This window comes from Hyposmocoma kahamanoa, unplaced genomic scaffold, assembly GCF_003589595.1.
Source record: "Hyposmocoma kahamanoa isolate Upper Pololo Valley unplaced genomic scaffold, ASM358959v1 239, whole genome shotgun sequence".
Lineage (NCBI taxonomy): Eukaryota > Metazoa > Arthropoda > Insecta > Lepidoptera > Cosmopterigidae > Hyposmocoma > Hyposmocoma kahamanoa.
This window is the reverse complement of record NW_020653756.1, coordinates 221,779-239,641: the sequence shown is the minus strand read 5'-3', so window position 1 is coordinate 239,641 and position 17,863 is coordinate 221,779. Positions and strand designations below refer to the sequence as shown.

General features: G+C 37.1%; 1 protein-coding gene across 1 annotated transcript in view; it reads right to left on the bottom strand.

Annotated features, from left to right (window-relative positions):
• LOC113228733 (Down syndrome cell adhesion molecule-like protein Dscam2) overlaps nucleotides 1–17,863 on the bottom strand; it is a 76,846-nt gene that overhangs the window by 38,084 nt on the left and 20,899 nt on the right. The gene's annotated exons all lie outside the window — the stretch shown is intronic.

Genomic DNA, 17,863 nt, shown 5'->3' with positions numbered 1-17,863 from the left:
GAGATGGATACAAAACCAAATTTAAGAAAAATATAATTTTGCTGTCAAGAATTTCATACATTTGCTCACAAAAGCAGTCACTTTCAAGATCATTGGGTAATTAATCAAAGCGATCCCGACCGGCTTTTATTTCTATTCAATTGCGTGGCATTTTTTGAAAACGGAATCGTTTTACAATCCCGGTTTGTGAATAAGATTAATGACTGGCGATTTTTGGTTCGGGCGGAGAGGGTGACGGAGGAAAACAGAGTCTGGCGTTGCGAGGCCAAGGGTCGACACCTCTTCATATCATTTATATTCGTTCATACGGTGTGGTAACTCGGAGGATTCCATTTCATCGTCTTCATTTCAAAACCCAGAAAGCTTCTGCTTTCTTAGGTAATGATTTTTAGTTGATAACATTCAATTATCCGTATCCGGACTGAGCGCGCTTAATAAAGTCTCTTGGTAATTTTCGTCACTTTCAGCGGCACTTGATATTCCCTGACTGAGTTACGGCCAAATTCCGAGATTGGATTATGTGCCTTAAATTTGCCTCGTAGAATATCGCGCGAATTTGTATTGAAAGACAACCTCCGCGGGAACCGTATTGAATTTGACTTTTCCATTTATTGAACAACAATACGTACACCTATTGTTGTTAGAACAAATATAAGTTGTAAATTGATTGAAACAAACACTAGCAGAGTGCTATGGAAATTATTGATTTGTAGTTGATTCCTCGAAAGTGTCTCCACTCCAGTTTATAGGAAATCTACAACAAACATGTACTTAAACAAAAAAAGTTAAATAATTGCAACGCAATAAACAGAAGAGTCTATACCTATATTATAACGCATTCCAGTTTCTAATTGTTTTAAATTAAACCCACATCTTATAATTATATAGTCACGATGTTGTACTCGTAGAAAGCTAACAATTTTCTGTCGTCTATTTAATGTTTGAGTACATTGTGTAAACATTTTCGTAACGTACGAACAGAATACTGTTGACTCAATCCCAATTGTTGTCTTATACTTAAATATGCGAGTGATATTCGACGATTCGCTGTAATTTGCGAGCCATAAAAACAACTTGATCTGACGACTGGTTCTCATGTTTGTCGCAGCGGCCGATATGAGGTTACAATAAAATAATCATGCTCAGCGCGGGCCAGTAACAATCATGAATAATGCATGCTCTGGGAATTGTGTGGCGAGCAGACGGACAGGGTAATACCCGCAATAATACTGCCAGCGCTCAGCGAAAGTTGCCTCAGCTATAAATAACATTGCTTCTCCACTAAGCCTCCTCTAACAAAAACTTTGTAATGACATGATAATGTAAACGCGTCACTGTGATTCCGTCTCGTTTCAGTTACGAAAGTTTTTGCAAAAGAATACTATTGACGACACAGGCCCATCCAATTGGTAGATGTGATTACTGATGGACAACGTCAAGTAAGTAGGTTTATTTGGTCTGTGGGCTCAACTAATCGAATATACAGAGAATTAAGAACAACAATACCGGCTGGAACTGTTACTTTGTGTTATTGCCTTCAAGCTGGCTTACAACAACTGCATAATCTTTATGTTAGTGGTGGTATTCAAGTCTATTAAGAAAAATCAAGTGAAAGTGTTTCATTTCATTTACCAAAGATAAATCCGTTCAGCCTAATAAATTGTTCATTATCAACTTACTACTGACGTACATCACGTTTGCTGGCAGGTTCCATTCTAAAGTCAATTCGATAGAAGACGGAGCCAACCCGCACGGAAGTGGCAGCAAATCCGCCTCAGATTACAGAGAGACTAATAACGTGGTCTCGTCTTTGCTTCGTACTGGTTGTATTACCACGTATTAAATAATATGTTGACTAATCATTATGCTGTAATCACCGATTTGGATATCTAAGATAAATGTACCTACTAAGTTACTTTGTGATACCTACACTAAGTAAACAATTTTAATTAGTTCAGGTACCACCTAGATTAACTTGCACTACTAACCTTGATTAAAGTTTAGTAGTGCAAGTTAATTTCACTGTTTGCGATAGTCTGGCGCATAATACGTGTAAATAAAAAGTTATTTAATAACATTCATGTACTTAAGTTAATTTCTTTTTACAGAATAAATTTATCTTTATCTTTATATTGTAAGTAAATATTTACTGATATAACCGATTCACGTTATTGTGTCTTTGACACTTAGCATTCAAAATGATACAATTAATTAGGTAAAGTTGGTCTTTATGAAATACAATATAGTAGGAAGCTAGGGTTCCAGCCCCGAGGTCTGTTTAGGTTTATATCTAGCATCTGTTTAGTCTTTGAAGGGGCAAGGAACCTTTTTGGAACACCGCTAGTGTGATTTTTTTTTTGCCTAAATGAACTTTCTCTTGACCACTAGCTGGGCTAGGGCTGGGGAGCGAAGATTAAAACGCCCCGACGCTGCCTATTCAATCGCAGCATAAAGATACTCGGGTTGTGAGTATGTGCTCTTCTGAGCAGTGTTTCTACACAGTCGCAGGCAGAGAATTCCATTCCTGGGCCATGCGCATAATAAACGATGACGAAAAGCGCTTAAGAGAATATCGATAAAGTAAGGATGATATCCCGCCTTACGTCTGGATGTCTGATAGCAAATGAATACCAAATTGCTCGTTAATACAAGCAATTTCTTATTTGGTATTCATAATACATGTATATATAGTATTTAATAATACTGTTTGTGTGCTGAGTGCATTTTTTAATCTTGCCTATCATTATATATGATTGTGGAACTCCATTGGCCCTCCATTGGCCAACATTTCATTATGGCATGACTAATTAGAATATCAAAGCGTGTTTGTCTCTCCACTGCGCTGCCGATGACGCTACCCACTCGGCTCGGGTGAAGCTTAGAAGTGGATATAATACCTACTTCTAAGCCCGAGAATTTAAAAACTAAAGTAGGTATGGTATTTATGTAACCATATAAAAGTATTTGATTGAAAAACAAAATTAGTCTCAGTTTTTGACGTAAATCTATCACTTAGCATCCCATTTTTTGTTATTATTTATTGATTAATAATAATAATAACACATTTTATAATATCATGTTCACTACTTTCATTTGTTTATTTTACGTTTAGAACATTTGACGGCAAAGTACGTGTTGAACGGTGTATCGACGATAACTTGATAAAGAGAATGCCACGTTTCATAAGAAGAAGCGAAATGATAAGAAAATAATATGTACTAAGATGAGAACGGCGGTACTCTGATCGACAGTTTGAATCCTGTGTATGGAGTCCATCTATGGTAGTTTAATTTCTAAGTCACGTACGTTTGTGAATATTTAGTGATACCTATCGCTTGCGGTGAAGGGACACATGATAAAATCTTCGTATCGAAAGAGGTTCACAGCAATTGAGAAACATGTGAAATCTCCTCCTTAGCGGACACCCGAGCCTAACTATGGGACGTATAATGGGTTGACGAATAATGTTTATCTAAGTAGCTATTTCACACAAACAATCAAAGCAAAAGGAAAATAGTTTTAGTCGAACGCAAATACATTGAACTAACAATTTTCAGCCGATGAACATGCCAAAGCAAACATCTAATCCTGAATGGCGAAGTATAAATTACATATGCATTATTATACATTCCGATCTCGAAACCCCAGGGACGATGACGACAGAGACGAAGGGATAATCATGTTGACAAACATTCCATAATAATACATCTAGGACGGAACAGACGCCTTGTTTATGTTTGCAAGTAGGTTTCTGAGAATGTGGATTTATTCGTGTGACTATATTGTATTGTTACTGCTTGCTAATATGAATTGATTTGTTCACAATCATATTATGCTAACCCGTACTTGCTCATAATTCGTTTCGAATCTTACCTTAAGATTCGAAACGCTGATGAGTAGTACAATGAAGAGTTTAGTTCAAACTAAAATATTCCTAACAAGTTTATAGCAGCTGTAAATAATATTATGAATGTTAGTATTCATCGATGGAGTCACCAAGATTGCAATGTATGATTTGCCAACATTGACTTACAATTATATGGACGTCGGGTCCGCGCTAAAAAGCGTCCGAACTTATAGGGCGTTAAACTCGTATACAGAGCGTCATTCACGCTTTAGTCTTCGTTTGTTCGACTGACAGCGAAGCAAGCAAAATTAGACAGTACTGCGATGACATTACAATTTAAATTCAAAGTTTTAGCTTTTTCATATTCCTTTACATGTCACTACCTTTAAATAGGTTGACTTGGGACATTTTTTTCGTGGTTTTTGTATTAGACCCGTCGTCCATTTATTTGTAAGTCAATGTTTGCCAAAGAAATTTAAATACAACCTAAGTAAGCCCACAAACTCAGCCGAAACATTCGACAGATTCGGAACAATGTCGATATAGGCGCGTGAAGACGGCCTAAACTAACGATTTGCAAACGTAATCTTGCTGACAACGAAAACATAAGAAGCTTCGCAATGTAATCGCAAGCCGACCTATGAATAATGTATGAGGGACATTGAATTATCAGACGTCAAGATTTCTGCCGATGTCACTTGCAATGGCTCGTGAAGTCAATTATGCATGACGCGTGGGAGGCTATGGGATGAAATCGCACTGCCAATTGTCCGGTTTGTAAATAAATTATAAATGAACTATTATTAAGGGGATACCCTGACAGAACACAAACTTTGGGTTTTAAATGCTAATTAATCATTTTGTGTTTCGAAATTATGTAGTATCCGCCGCAAGAGGATTACTCAGTGGTCGATGAGCGGAGTGCGGTCACCGTGTATTTAGCAGATTGCCATTGCTGGAAGAGGACTCCCCGGCAGTGGACACCTGTCTCACTACTCGGTAGTATCGATATCAACCGCTCAGAGGGGATCTTTTATATATCTCTTTGGGTAATCTCCGGGCGATCCCATGAGCCGAAACTAAATCCATCAAGGATACCATATCAATTCAGCACAAAGTTAACGGGGTCAATGACGGGCGTGCAAAATTCAAACTGGCCGGGCGAAACGGGGGTGAGCCGCGGTGCAGCGGGGACGGCAAATATTTGCGGCCAGTTGAACGGAGCTGGCGGAACGGCCGGTCTATATTCACTAGCCTACAATGGACCCTTGTTTTCGTATTACGCTTGTTATGTATGATGTTTGTTTTGTAATCATTTGTACAAAGTGTTGTTTAGATTCGTAGATTGAACTATTTTCATTCAAAGTCTATTTCAGGAACTTGAAAATGAACTTGTTCATTAAACTCATATCTACTAAAAATATAAGCTATTCAGCGATGCAATAAGTGTTTCTGTGAAGCTTGTAATACGTTTGAAACCATCTAAAGTGAAACGGCCCGCGAGCTGACGCGGTGCAACGTGGTCGCGCCGCCGAACAACTGCGGTCATAAATACATAACGGCTTTATTTGTGGTTCTGCTCTTATGTAATTGGTGCAAAACACTTTTTATACATTATATGTTAAAATTAACATAATTTATTGTTATTGGTACAAACAATGCTTTTGGAAAAATAAAAATATATAAAAAAACAATATTTTCTCTTGTTCCCCTTCCAGAAAGGTTTTTGACATTTGATCTTTTGCTGGATTGGATAAGCTGTATTTATTTAGAAGATGAAGTTTTCAATATTTAAAAAAATAGTTATAACACCTGTCTACATAATATCATATCTTATCAACTTAAAACATATAAACAATTAAAAAAAGTACGTATAAATAATTATTTACAAAGTGCAAGTGTTAACAGCCAGTAATACAAAAAAAAATGAAAATACAAAAAAAATGTTGCGTACTCAACAAATCTAACAACTGCCTTGAAAATCAAATATTTTTTACGAGGAAGTTTCTGAAATCTAGTAATAAAAATGTTTGCACTGAGAAAAAGTGATTCATTGAATCGGTATTGGTAAGTTTTTCGAGTGTGATCTTGTCTGAAAGATTTAAAATGTTTGTTATTAGATACAGCTGCCTCTCCGAAAAGATCACCGATACAGTACGTTATGATGTCTATCGTATGTATGGTATGTCATACACGACAACAGCTCTATGAATGAGAACCGTGTGAACGGAAGCTGGGAGGTTGTACCTCGAATAGGTATTCCTGTATTAACACTCGTGCGGTTCCCAAAGCATGGTCCCTAAGTTTATCCGAATCAATATTACATCCTGATGAAATAGCTTGTAAAACTGCAGAACAACGACCGATCAAATCTTTATTTAAACCTTTTTATTTTTTTTATTTCTTTTGGAACTGAAGAGTTCATGAAAAATGTCGTCGCGGTATTGTCTGTAATCAAACCTAATCTAAGCCTAAATTCTAATTGTACATAACCTTTTATTTGTTACAATTATCTTATCTTCATCATCTGACCTGTCATTTCTGAACATTAATCCTCTAAGGTAGATGAACAAAATATTCAAAACAATGAATCCACGAATATAGCGGAGATAAACCAGACTCATACCGGCTTGAGACGCTTTGTTTTTGCAAGCAAACATCTATTTTGTTCATCTTTTTAGGAATGGCCCCACTAATGTAACACTTGCTTGATCTTGAGTCAGAAAGGGCACTACATTTGTTAGGGCACTACGTTCACTATAGTTATTGCAAAGAATGCTAAATTTACAAATCGCGATTGTGAGTCTTCCTGTTTAATATGCTCATCACTACCACTTCTCTAATTTAATGCACTTAATTTCCATTTAAGCCAGTGAGAGTACTTAAGTAACAACTTAGATTTAGAATTCTTAATATTTTTCCAAAAAACTATCGAGTCTGTTACACATGTTTAATATGAGCTTCTCTAAAACCATAGCATCTATTTATTCCACATCACCCAACGATGCTAAGAAGACTTGCGCCACGTGTTGATATTTTTTTGTTGAGTAGTGTGTAGTGTGTAGTAGTAGTAGTGTGTAGTGTAGTTTGTAAAGCCTCAACTTACGTATCTCAAAGAAACTGAACCTTGAGAAAGTACTCTTAACTAAGGTATCTGAAAAAAAAAGTTTTATGATTATTCTGTACAGTACGCTTTGCGTAGCAACGTCAGAAGTTGCGTAGCACTACGACGGTAGATATCGGCGCCATCAGGCGACGATGAAACATTGTTATAATAATACATACAATAAAGATATATATGTATATATATCTAGGAACAGGATATGTTTAACATATTTTACTTAATTTTGTATTTAATATAGATACTATTTACTTGCTACGGCAACCCCAATTTTCACGTAATTTTTTCCACTAAATCCACTTTGTGTGGAGTTTTTACAAATTCCAGGCTTTTCCAGATATTCTGTCTCGTATTAAATAAAGACAAAATATATATATATATTAGCAGCCCTAATGCCACTTGACGATGCGTTCACTTTCGACCTTAACAGCTAAGTGATAAATAAACAAAAAGGTGACCTATTTATAACCTTGTTCACGGTCTTTTGAAATGTGCGAACGTATTAACGAATGCGGATTCGCACTTTCACCATTTGTGATCTATGGGCCGACCACTGTGTGTTTGCAAGCCAGTACTGAATTATAATAGAAACAGGATCGCCATTGTTCCTGCCCACCCGCGCCGTAACATAAAATTAAATGTACTCGCACTATCGCCGAAGCGGCTCTTGGAGCTATTTCGCTGTTTCAAGTTACTTGTTTTCGTACAGTTTAGACTTAGCTGGATTAGAGCCGGTTACAAAATGGTAGCGATGCTAGTTAGTGCTGTTAACCGTGCACACGATGGCGTTATTGCATTACGAGACTTTTCGTAGTTATTATAGCACAACAAATGACAAGGTAAATAACACATTTAAAGCAGGTAAGTTGCTTAATGTTTAACGTTGCTTGGATCGCATACACCGATGGAAGATAACTGGCGACACGTGACGAGATTCTTCTACACCGCGCCACCTGCTGGCATAAAACACTTTGCGCGTGAAAATCGGGCTCGAAGGATCATAAACGTCATACCAATCCCACCTTTTTGCTTCAACATCGGTCGAGAATAGCCTTCATTATGCTTTGGTATAACGGCCGCGTATATTTCAAATCTATATTCCAGTACATTTAAAAAATTAAAATAAGATTTTTTGTCCCGAAGAAGTATTTGACGGAGTTTGCTAAATCGGTATTTTCCAATTTAGGGGAACCTCTTTTGACGCCTCAGCATTACAAAATTAGATTGGGGAAATGAGATCGCTACCAATTTCGTTTCGGTCGCTGTTCTCATCCATGAAAATGATGGAAGTCGTTTATACTAGTTTCCTTCATATGGTAAGAACATCACCTTAAACACCACATGTTAATTAAACGTTATTGGAAGATCAATTGATCACCACTAACAATTTGAATATTAGCTGTTTGGTTACCTAGGACGTTGACCTAAATAACATGTGAACTGAACAGTAGGTGTACCAATTGCCTGAATATGGGTAGTGTAATGTTACTCCTAGTAGTCGCTAGTCTTCCTTCGCTGCCCGCGTGTATCGCTGTTTATGGGCGAATCAGCTAAGGTTACGTAAGGTTGGAAAAAGTATTTTTATATTTCAGTGTCAAGTCGCAAAAGTTTGCTAACACGCCTCAAGTAGTTGCTATGGAAGGAGTTCCAGCGTTCTCCAGCTTTCGTGACGCTCGCCGTTGTACGCCCTTGTTCCTTAAAAACACCGTCGGCAACCTTTGTACACCGCGCCCCGCGCCCCGCGCCCCGCGCCTTGGCGCCTTGGCGCCTAATTAAATAGACGTTCAGAGATATATTTCTGTCCCCTTAACTTTAGGAGTTTTTAATCATTGAACTTGTACAAAGTTCTTTATTCGCGACGTTTCGACTGCGATAAATTACTATTTAAAACAATTCGCACTCTCTGAACTTTCTAATGTCGAATTGATAATTAATAGCTGTCGATGCTTCGTAATGTGAATAAATTTTTTTACCATAGTTTGTAAAATTAAAAAAAATGCTAATCTTGATGTAATCAAACTTTGCAACACATTTCCATAAGTCGAGAGAAGTTATTATGTAGCGGGTATGAGAGCCGATAAATAATTATTATTATATATATTATATTTGATGATTTCTTGTAAGTAATTTTAATATTTTGTTGTTCATACCATGCACTGCATTTTACAAAACTTGACGGCTCTTGTGTCCACATGCGCACATATATTTCACATGACATGCAGGAGCTTTATAAGCAGAGTTTCAAATATTTTTATTTAGAGATTTTTTTATATTATTTTATTAATCACCCGCGTACATAATTCGCGACGGTTCGTTTTGAAGTAGCGGGGAGAGAGAGAACGGAAGGATAGTGTTGCTTGAGTGCTAAATATGGAAGATGTGATCGAGTCGATCGAGCGTGTCGTGTGTGAAGCAAAAATAATGTTTATGACAAGTCTAAATCAATATAGAGCTGAGCTAGTAACTAATGGTGCCCTCAGATAACTAATGAAATCGATGGAATTATTTGAACATCAATTGTTCACTAAGTTGCTATGAAAAGAGGTGCTCAGTTTTAGTCCAAACCGTTGTGTCCGACGTACGACTTATGTCAAAAAGTTTCTAAAATAATTATCCATTAATTAGAATCATTTTAATTTTCATAGTAATTGCTGAAAAATGTAACTCTACAAATTATAAGAATAAAGGGTACTGTGTTCGACAAAACGTGCATTATTGTGTTACTGTAACTAATAATCGGGTACGCTCGATAGAATGTCCGTAAAGAATAGCCAAAGTTAGTGACAAATATTATCAAAAACACACAGAGTAATAGTCCAGTGACGCGAATCAAACGAAAGAACAGAAACAGAATAAAAAAATTCTATGGAGTTGCCGTATCGACCGGGTCATGAAAAAGGGTTTAACTACTTGGGACATAGTCTTTTAGCCATTATATCATTACAATATATAATATATAATATAAGATGGACCCGTAATGAGTAAGTTGTAAAAGAATTATTGTGGATATTTTTAACAGACCTGCAAACATTGAGTGTATAACCAGAAAGAGAGACAAAATGTCATTTGATTTGTTTGAAAACTATTCTGCCAAATCATTCCTGCCAAATCATGCGCTCCCATTGGCCAGCCAATTGGGTGTCGTCAATAGTTACAGTTCAAATCGACCAGTTTTTAATATTTAATTATTATGTAGTAATATTAATATTTAATTACCGTTGAAATGTGATTCCGTTTGTTTTTAACCGACTTCAAAAAATGAGGAGGTTCTCAATTCGACTGTATGTTCTATTTTTTTTGTATGTATGTTACGAGATAACTCCGGTGTTTGTAAACCGATTTTCATGATTCTTTTTTGTTGGAAAGGGGGTACTTCCATAGTGGTTCCATTTCATTTTGAAGAAAATTATCCACCTCGAATGAATCTTAATGCGTGAACCACCCGGCTGTTCACGCATAAAGATTCGTTTTTATAAATAGCGCCTAACTTTAATTTAGGAGCAATTACTTTAATGGTTGATTTTGCTATTTCTCCAGTTCAAGGCGTTTTTCTCTCAATATACTTTGAGTAGTGAGAACCGCTTTTTATTATCTCCAGTGTCAAGTCCTGTGTAGTAGCGAACTAGGGGATACTCCAATAGAACTTAGCAAATAGACGTAATTCCACGTACTTTTGAGGTCGGTTTTTTTAGTACTCTGTATGTTATTATATGTTTTGCTGTTTTTCCCACACCACCGAATAGAATAGAAGATATTTATCTGTATTACAAAAAATATAGAATATTTTTTGAATCTATGGAGACGAATTCTCAAGTCAATTGTTGGCGCTGTTAATTTGCGATGCCAGTGCAAACGAAAGTTGATATGCTGTCAAAAGTATTGACACACGATTGAAATCTTTGCTCGCTAATTTATTGCGTAGTAACATTGGGTTAGTGTTCGGAGCAAATTGTGCAGTTTTTATTTCAGGTATATGAGGGTCAATCAAAACTTGCATTAAAGGTCGATACGAGGTACCTGCTAAAAAGTAACTTACCTCTACCCCCCGCGCCCGTGCCCGCGCCCGCGCCCGCGGTGCCAAAACCACCCGCATAATTTGTTAGTTTCCTTTGGCAGTTTTGTTTGCGCGCTGTTGGATTGCGCTTGATGTGGATAGAACTAGCTGGTTGGCCGTCCAATTAACGAGATACCTACAAATAATGGATATTTCTTTGCTTGAAAGGGTGAGTGGCCGGGGCACTAATTAGATCGCATCTGACACACCGTTTAAGTGTTTATTTAGTTTCACTTTCTCGGCCAAGGTGCCAACACGGTTCCGGTTTTGAAATGTTCACCCAATTATCTAGGTTTCTCTGCTGCCTAACGATGTCGCGGCTCATGTCATTTATTTTACTACATTATTAATTGTACTTCATATCGATAGCCTTGTACGAGCGTGCCCTAAATTACTAGTGTTATATAAATGTAATTTTGACTATGTGTGTCGCATAACACGACTGTTACCTCCGGACAGTGTGAAATGAACGCTCCTAATAGGTACATAAATTTTACTCAACGTAACATTTACGTTTCAACTAGCAGTTGACATCTAAGACACTGAACAGCAATTAATTAACGTAGAAGACCTTACATTTTGGTCCTTCAAACATTTATTGGGCCGAAGTGTTATGTGATTTGTGATTGTAAATGCCAACCGATTTGGTTACCTTCCCGCTATTGAGTCCCACCAATCAAAATACGACGAAGAATAAAATGTTCAAAGTTGTGCAACATCGCGCACCACACATTAATCTATCACATTTATTCACATGACACCGGAAATGAAAAAACTTACTGATTACTGCAATTAAGATATATTGATTATTCAAACAAAGTCTGAAATAAAACACAAAAATAAACGTGACCCGAGAGTTGTTGACCTTTTACCTGTCACCGTTCGAGTCAAAATTTTTTACGAATATCAGCGAGCGCCATTAGTACGTTCGTCGGTCAAACATATTGATCGGTATGTTTGATCGGCGATCATCCGATCACTTCGACGCGACGATGGTCGCGCGACGAAAAGTAGACAATTTGATCGCATCGCATGATCGCGCGACCTTCAATAGGACATTTAGTAGAACACATTATGTTCGAACGTACGGTCACGCGATCATTTTCGTCGGTCGCACGCATCATTGCGCGAGCGATGATAATAGGACGGCGCCTAACGTATGGTATTTATGTACATGTATACGACATGTCACGCCTGTCTGCCACTGAGGTAGACAAAGATTGCGAACCAACCGGGTTAGTGTATGGACATAATAAAGAAATGCATTTCACTCAAATAATAAACGACCCAGGTTAAGCAGAACTCGGTTTATGTGGAGTGGAATTTGCACTATATCCCGTAGTACAAGTATCTTTGTACCCAACCCGTGTGTATTCGTTGGAAGTCAATCGATCGGAAATTCGACAAAAAGCCAACTTCATTGCTGGCCTATGGTGGTGTGGCGACGCAGCAACGTCTTATTCGCTCTTATCGCATATAGCTTTTTCTGACCGGCCTAATTCCATTGTACGTCGATAAATGTGGTAACTCCTATATAAATAATTATAGTGGTGTATCCCATAGATCGATTTAGTTTGTTCTGGAAACTGGTTCCGCAGATATATTATGTGTTGTGATGGGGGTTCGTTACCATCATAGTTTTTGTTTCCGTGGCTTTGTAGGAGAAAAAAGTTCAGTATCCATTTACAAGTAGTTACTTAATTTTTGACACTTATTATAAACATTTAGTACAGAATATACGAAAAGCTACACTCGAACGTGCTGGTAAAACGTATGCTCGCGCCATGTTTTTTCTCAGCCCGAACCGCGACGCGTGTCGAAGAAACAGTTTCTCCCTTTCTTCACAGGTGGAGTCACCATGCGTGGAGCAGTAACGTGGGAGATTTCCCGCGTTCTAATGTATTAAAAATTATTATCTGAAGTAAAAAATTGTATAAACAAAGAAAAATTACACTCTTGTCTGTGACGGTAGTCGGTATTAGTTACTGTTAATTTAATAATGTACAGATATTATGTGCAATGTAACCTTACCAATACTCATAAAGTTTCAGTGTTGCTGAAGTGTGCCGAGACTCGACCGTGAAACTTCTAATTCAGAAGACAAGAGTTCTCCCAACTAACGTAAGGTTGGTCGTTAACAAACCCTCGTTTAATTATTGTTGATTGTTTTAAATATTAACTGTAAATTGTCGAAGAATCATATGTATACGTATACCTTGTTTGGAGCATTTATTGTACACTACTTGGCATTGTGTAACAAACCCAACACGTTACGCGTCACATATAGTGCAAAATTGCACAAATGCACACAATGAAAACTATAAAAGCGAACTATATAATACAGAGTTCTTAGGTTTTCGCGATTGTTACACATAGGAAATGAAACTATTTTTCCGGATTTAAATCGTATTTAAACAGTCAACCGTGACCATGCAATCTGTAAAGGGCCCGAAACGTCGGTTTGTTTGAAAAAACAAATATACGCGATTTAAATCCAGAAAAATAGTTTCATTTCCTATGTATAACACAGTACAAATAAATCCATACGATGTATGTGTATGTGTATGTACTTATACGATTAAGCAGTTAGCGATTAAGATTGTTGGGCACAGTAAAGATGAGATGTTTTCATAGTTCTCCTCGGGGGTTGTCTCAGTGTTCTTGTTTCGTAGGCATCTACTACGCTTAATCATAACGATAACTCAAAAGTTTTATTTTCAGGGTGGAATGCTGAAAATAAAAAGAAGCTTGCTGTTAAGAAAAAACTTGCTGTTAATGGATAATAGATTCAGGAATGTATATTTAATCATTAGTTATTCTTACTATAGCTACTGTACGACTGGATTATATATCTACATGAAGTAAACAGTCCTCAGATCGAGGAGAAAAAAGAAACCCCGAGGCGGAATAGAGTGCATGATACGACTCCAGCTTTTCAGAGACTACGTGTATAGCATTCTTGATTGTAACTTAATCCATTTGTCTCTACAAACCAATTCTATTATGTTACAGCTTGTCGGCCATCGTTGTTTATAAATTGTGCCTCGCAAATTGATTGAATAGTTACTAAGTGATAAATACGTAATTTAGGACCATAAAGTAACTTGGATAGATTTCAACGGTGTCAACTGATCTTGTCGTAGATTAAGCCAGATGGGATGATACCGGGATAATAGTGGTCATATTGTTCTTTATTATGTGGCGAATAAGTAAGAAATTGACAGGAAGAAGCCACATTCTTGACTTGACTTGCTGCCGATAATGTGGTAAGTTTGGCGTAACACCTGACTACCAGTTTGCTACTGGAGTGGACTGTACGTTCGTAACAGTAAGCGACGAGTTCTTTTCCTTTAATCGAGTTACACGGTCCCCGTTTGAATGTTATGAAATACTTACAGAGTATCATCAACAATAGTTCACCGAAATACAACAAATTTGGCGCCCGGTATAACTTTTCAGGCCTCGTTAGCTTACCGTGGTTTCCATTTACAACTTTATTGTTCAATAAAAATAAACGTAACACGTTTTTACAGAATTTCAGATCCATACAATCATTATTTACGCTAAATAATAGTCCCCTACCCGTCGTCCCTCTTTTGCGTACGCTACTTCACAATCGCAAAAGCTGAAGTTGTGCGCTATCGCTCACGAACGCCAAAATGAGAAAAGTGTTTAAGTGGATTTTGTCAACGAATACTTGAGTGTGATTTGAAGACAAAAGACAAATTATTACACACTGATGAAGAGCGTGCGAATAATACTTCAGAAGACTACATTCGTTCCTACTGGTAGTATTAGAGCAGCAGTCCTAAAAAAAGTTGTTGTATTGTAAGACGATGATTTGTTGTAAATTGTTGTGTGAATTTAACGATGCGAGTAAATTGTCTGTCACAAATTATTGCAGTACTTCTCTTGTACGGCAAGACAATGGTAGGTACATAATATAGCTATGTGCTCGGCAGTTGCCAATAAAACCAATTCAACTAATTATTTTGTTTTCCAGGCAGAGGTTTATTTAATGTTAGCATATTAGCCTATCAAGCATACTTTTTGCATTTTAATATCAATAAATACTTATGACATTTTTGATATGAACCCATACTGTATTTATGTTCATATTTAAAACATATACAACATTTCTCTAAAAACTACATCTGAACAATAATTTAAATGGACCGACAAATTGACTCCTTGCTATAGTCCATTTCACGTTGGATGGGCATGAAATAAGCATGCAACGTAAAAATTGGAAATGTCACAGTAGTGACATTTCCAATTTTTACGTTGCATGCTTATTATTTTTAATTAGTCTCACAATCTGATTACAAAAAGAAATAGTAAATGCATATTATTATAATATCAAAAACAAACAATATTTATTTTAATTGTAAATTTAAGTAACAATTGCAGTATATAAAGTAAATAGAAACTGAAATGATACAGATAAAAATAAATGATCCTAACTACTTGATGCGTAAAACGGAATATTTACACCATAGAACCGATAAATCGAATCGGCTATTGTGTATCCCGCGTCAATATGTATACATACACCTTGAATGCGGGTTCTTTTCTTTTTCAAAACAACCCCTAACAATATGATGAGGCATGAGGTATACATGAGGTAGATAGGGTTCTATAGACAATCGTATTTCTTACGTTTACAAACTTGAAAGTTTTTCATTTGTATTTTAGTAGTATAATGACATTAGTCACATATTCCATTTAACTGGTGCCAAATATGACGAAATTATATTTCGTGTGAAAAACGATAATTATATTTAGTTTTTTTTTATATTTTCTGAATTCTCCAAAAGTGTTACATTTCGAATATCAGCACTTTATCATTGAAACTGTGATGTACTCACAGACTTACAGGAGATCCAAAGCAATGCTCCACCTACAGTTATGACTCGCTCGTGCAACGGCACACCGACTGCCGGCAAATAAATATTCAGCTAGTTGCGAACTAATCAGCCCCGAACTAACTGCCCAACCTCGGATGAACTCGTAAACAACTCCTGATTATGTTTCCAATAATACATGCTAACATTCATAATAGTGTTATGATGCCATTATTAACGAATCAGGCCTTATGCCAATGCCATAAATACGTAAAAGTGACCTGGGAGTGCCATAGCATCATAAACTTCCGCTCGCTTCTGTTAATATCGCAGGAAATCTCCAAACTGTGTAACACGGATCACATCCAAATGAGATTAGCTGTAAATGACACGCGGGTCGGCGGCGGCGAAATCGGCGGCTTTGTCACTTCTATAGGCGCACGACTGCGCACGCAAATCAAATTTCCGTTGGAACGGATGGACCGAAATCGAGGCCGCTGCTTTGATATTTTCCACTCATAATGGTAAGGTTTAAGTGAGCAGTTTACAAAAACCAAACACTTCGGTGTAGATGAATATTACTATTATACATGAGTTAAATTTAGCCGTGTATAGACAACAAATACATGGAATACACATGATGATACCTAAGTAAACAAAAGTTTTAATATTTCCGACAAAACTGCCTATCCTCATTTTGTAGCTTTAGGTTTACGTATGGATTAATTCATCGGAGCGGATATGATTTTAACGTTACATATTTTGCTTAGAAATCTTTTTACACATCATTTGAACTCTTGCATTTGTCGCCTTGTCCTGGCGTGATTTTGTATTAACCGTGTATGATAAGTGTTACGAGCTGCAAATAAACAATGTATACTGGTCTTGCTCAATCATCGCATAGAGCTACAAATCTGTTTTGTGTATGCACATATATGTCTTTACCTATTGCGGAACAGCACGAACGTATGTACAACGCAACTGTCTGTTGTCTGAATGGAGTTCAATATTTAGGTGTATGTTAGTTAAAAGAAGTAAAAACTCTTTGCAAAGTCAAGCCGTATTAAGAAACGAACTACTCCCGGGCGACTAGGCGATTCTAAAGATTTACGTCGCGAGCTGCGACTGCCCCACCGCGCGGAGTCGACTGTTAAACCGACACTAGAAGGACGAAATCTTGGATTTTTAAATACACACAGCAAGACCGTGAAATAATTTAAACTTATGGAAACATTTAAAAACTCGACACTTGACAATAAGAATAACAGAAATGGCATTAATTCCCAAAGTATACAGTATGTAGGATTCTGTTTTAATCGGCTACAAATATAGGACATTGTCATGTTCGTGACCAGGTTCGTTTCTCACTTAGTTGTTGTCCGGCGCTAAACTATTCCGAATTCTCTAAGTAAACGCTCGAATTTGAATCTGAAATTCCTATTTCGCTTGCTTGCCGTAGCTTCTAACATTTGAAGAAGCGCACATTGCAGTGTATTAAAGTTTTGTTGGAAAGCACACACTAGTGCGTACTCAGTGCGTTATAGCCGGCAGTGCGCTGAAAGGGCCAATATTTGCTCGGAGGCCCGGCCCGGCCTTTGCCTAACTTGTTTATGCCTACCTCTTTGCGTTATATTCAAGAACAGCGTGGCGTTCCCATGCGTTCCGCCGTTGTTTACTTATACACAAACTTGCCTAACAATATCCAGGTACCTATAAAATGCCTGTATACACATTTAAAGTTATTTTATAGAAGTATCGACAATCAATATTAGAAGCAAACTTTCATGTTGTAATGTTCTTACGAATTTGAGTTCTTAGGTTTTCGCGATTGCAACATATTGGAAATGAAACTATGTTTCGACCTTAAATCGCGAAAATTTGTTTTCTCAAACAATCCAACGTTTCGGGCTCTTTACAGCGGACTCACGGCAGTTAGAGTTACTCTTATGGATTATTTCACAGACTTCGTTCAAGTTTCTTTAGTGAGTAGGTTGGTT